The sequence below is a fragment of the Chanodichthys erythropterus genome, chromosome 4 (assembly GCF_024489055.1).
Source record: "Chanodichthys erythropterus isolate Z2021 chromosome 4, ASM2448905v1, whole genome shotgun sequence".
NCBI lineage: Eukaryota > Metazoa > Chordata > Actinopteri > Cypriniformes > Xenocyprididae > Chanodichthys > Chanodichthys erythropterus.
Window position 1 is genome coordinate 5,310,159 of NC_090224.1, and position 4,036 is coordinate 5,314,194.

The 4,036-nt window shown below is 34.3% G+C and overlaps 1 long non-coding RNA gene across 1 annotated transcript; it reads left to right on the forward strand.

Moving 5' to 3' along the window:
* The first annotated feature begins 1,347 nt into the window (after nt 1-1,347).
* On the forward strand, nt 1,348-3,407 carry LOC137018364 (uncharacterized). Its single transcript, XR_010894904.1, has 4 exons — nt 1,348-1,404; nt 1,562-1,651; nt 2,914-3,002; nt 3,125-3,407. It is a non-coding gene; the product is annotated as an uncharacterized lncRNA (long non-coding RNA).
* The last annotated feature ends 629 nt before the right edge of the window (nt 3,408-4,036 follow it).

A 4,036-nucleotide genomic window follows, 5' to 3' on the forward strand; every position in this document is an offset into this window, starting at 1 on the left:
TCATCCCACTTGATTTTGTCATTCATAGCTTTATTACATTTTCTTCATTGTAAAAAACCTGATTTCACGAATGCACACACTCAAAAAAATGGTTTTGCAGCACTGTTGGTTTTACCCTAATCTGTTTTGTTAAAATAACACACATACATTTCTTTTCCCACCAAAACACTATTGTATTGCGTTTCATTAACTGAAACTGTGCCAATCTCCACTATACTTAATTATCAGTCGTTAAACTAATGTAAAGTGTTTAAGTTCGCGATTCAAAAAACCGGATGTGACGACTTCCAACGTATTTGATGAAGACGGCGCGAAGGAGGTGGCAAGGTGAATGGCGTCAGACGTCAGTCAGTGAGGTAAGAAAATAAAAAGTTAATCTAAAGGCTTTAATTTCTGTTAGTGTTTCGCAAAGTCTGCGCTGGGATGTTTTTAATATATTGATATTGAATATTGTGTTAAACTTTATTGTTTAACGTTTATTGTGCCATTAATGGATGATTCCATGCGATTGAAAGATGCGTGTTTATTTGTAACATAAGTACTTGTACTTGTTACACTAATCTGTAGTGTAAAACGCTTAACTTGAAAAAGTTTTACGTGGCTTCATGCACTAAGACAGTGATATTAAAAGTTAAAACTCAATACGCACCTTATTAATAAACTAAATGCAGATGAATCCAGCATATGAATGCAACGCGTTTAGTTAACGTAACGTTAAACGTCGTTCATATTTTAGGTTAAACTGCACGAATAACATGTGGTTTAGGCTAACATCATCATCAGAATTTGATATTTTTAGATTGCTGTTTCGGTATTAATAGCTATGTTAAGCATGTAAAACATGGGAGGAAAACGCTTATCGTGTAACTAAACGCATTGCGTTGATATTTTGGGCTTATCTGCTTTTATTGGAATTGTGTTTCAGAGTTTGGTCTTTGATTATCACAGTCTTGGTATATTAAGGCCTGGTTTCACAGACAGGGCTTAGGCTAAACCAGGATTAGGCATTATTTCAATTAGGGCATTGTAGCTTTTATAAACGTAAACTAGAAAAAACATTACTGGTGTGCATCTTTAGATAAAACAATGACATCCACATATTTTAAGATGTATCAGTACAATTTGCTTTCAGTTAAAACAGCTAAAATATGCATTTTAGTCTGTGAAAATGGGGTAAAGCGTTTTAGCTCCTAAAACCTCCCAGTGTAGTTTCTAAGCTATGCAAGTCCCAGTAAAATTGTACAAATAATGCCACGTTCACCTTGCAGATGCATACATTTTGACATTTTATCTGATATTACTTTTTTATGACAGTTTTTCATCATGGTTTTTGGAGTTCGTCACTGTCTTTGGTGAAATAAAGGAAGGAGATTTATTGAAGGAGAAAATGGCGTTTTGGCTAAGGTAAGTGAAGCACTGTATTTGTCTTTTTAGGTTTTAATAAAAGTAGTTAGTTAGAACCCATGGCTTGGCACAATAAAACTGCTAAACCTGCTCTTCATAACGTCTTTGTTTTTTGTCTTTGTTTTTTATCCCATTGGTGTCAACATTCGTTGTCAAGCTGGATGGATACTCTGGAAAACGGATGTTTTCAAATTGAGGAGTCGTCCTTGGACAAAAAATTAAACATCTCTTGGTGCCCACTACACTGGTATGAAAAACTACACTCAACAAAACCTTAAATTAAAGCGTTAGTTTACCCCAAAATTTAATTTCTGTCATTACTCTCCCTCATGTCGTTCCACACCGGGAAGACCTTCATTCATCTTCAGAACACAAATTAGGATATTTTTGATGAAATCTGAGGGTATCTGATCTACTCATAGGCAGCAACGTCATTACACCTTTTGACGTTCAGAAATATAGTTAAAAACATGGTTAAAATAGTCAACGTGACTGCAGTGGTTTAACCTTAATGGTATGAAGTGACGGGAATACTATTTTGCACAAAAACAAAAATAATGACTTTATTCAACAATTTAAACTGTTGTCATACGTAGTGAACTCACTGCTGACTGACTTGTTTACGTCCGAATAACAGCTCGTTATTGGCTGACTCCTGTGTCAGCATCAAATGCACGTGTTCAGCTTCAGCCTATACTAAGTTGGCATTCGGATGTAAACAAGGATGACAGTTCCAATTGTTGAATAAAGTCATAATGTTTGTTTTGTTTTTGACCACAAAAAGTATTCTTATCGCTTCATAACATTAAAGTTGAACCACTGCAGTCACATGGACTACTTTAACCATATTTTTAACTAACTTTTTGGACGTCAAAAGGTGCAATGACGTTGCTGCCTTTGAGTAGATCAGATACCCTGGGATATCAGCAAAAATATCTTAATTTGTGTTCAGAAGATGAACTAAGATCTTACTGGTGTGTGGCCAATTACGACATGAGGGTGAGTAACAAATGACAGAAATGTAATTTTAGGGTGAACTAACCCTTTAAAACAATATTCTCTCACTGGGGTTATGGTCATGAGCATGCATAAAAAAACAGATATAAGATTGTTTATTACCATGATAAATACAATAAATGCAAAGTAACTGACAGATGTTACATGTATAACACTATTGTTAATGGACAATGTTCTGCAGAGTTTAGCTCTAACTTACCCCAGCGCAAGCTGAAAAGTTTAACACTTTGTTCTTATTTGAAAATTCAAAAAAACATTGATGGTTCAGGTGCATTTAATTTGGGTCGAGCTAAACTCCGCAGAACAGTCCCTCTAAGAGCAAGCTTTCACACCCCTGATGTAAAGCATGAGGAGGATGGATAACTGAAAGTGGTTGAGTATGATGGGAGCAATGGCAGGGTAATCCTATGGAAAGGTGAATTATTTTCATTTTAAAGGGTAAAGGCTATATTTGGGTAATGTTGTTGTTGTTGTTGTTGTTTGCATCTTTAGAATGGTGACATTGAACTGAAGAGAGAGTGCACAATCAAATCTCTCTGTGTCTACATGAAAGAAGGCCCTAGCAGTCTGATCTGTATATGGTGAGTATATGTGCATTTTAAAATGTTGTTTATTTTCAAGGATGCTAAATGCTTTGTTAAAGTTAATACACAGGAATTTAAGAGTACTGTTTTTTTTTTTTTTTTTTTAATATCCACACTAGGACAGGACAGGAGGCGATTCAGAAGACTTTGATGGGGATTTATTTCATAAGACTGGAAGGTGCAGATATAGAAGAGAGCCTAGCAGATGTTGGAGTGGTGTTAGAGGGGCAAAAGGTTCTTCAGACCTTAGCAGTGTCCCATATGCCATATACAGCCATGTTGATGAGAGTAAAATATGGACTGAATTTGAGCTACCCTCCTGGATTCAGGTATACTTTCAAAGCACTGCAAAAGTTGATGGCAACAAGTTATCCAATAAAGTGCATTGAAGGGCACAGTACCATCTGGACACTTTTTTTTTTGTAAATTTGTATAAAAAAAATTTAATTGTATTTATCCTTTGTTTTTTGTTTTTTTTTCTAGGTTAATTTTCACTTTCTGAGTTTGCAGAAGTCTTTTGATTCTAACATTATCTAAAATTACTTTTACATCAGACTGTTAAAAGCATTTGCACAAGTTTAAAGATTCTTGAATGTAATGACTGAATAGGCTGTTTAAAACATAGTTTATTGCAACTGACAAATACAGTTTGATAACTTGTTACATATCTTGTCTTTTTTTTGTCTCTACAAGGTAATCACACACAAATAAATGCTGCTTTGAAGTGAGTTACTTTAAATAGAAATCACTGAGTTAAAGTAACAAAACCTAATTGGATGGAACCACTGTCCATAATTTAATTGAGTTATTTGAAACAAATCTCCTTTTGTTGGTTGAATGAAACATATTTGGCTGGTTTTAAATAAACTAAAGCATGTCCACTAAACTTAACAAGTTTAAGTTACAGGGAAGCAATTGCATTGATTTGATTTGACATTACTATTTTAAATAGATTTGTCCTCATTCAGTTGTGTTGTCACAACACAAGAATTTTACATAGATTAAAAAAATTCTATTAATGTTAATAAAAA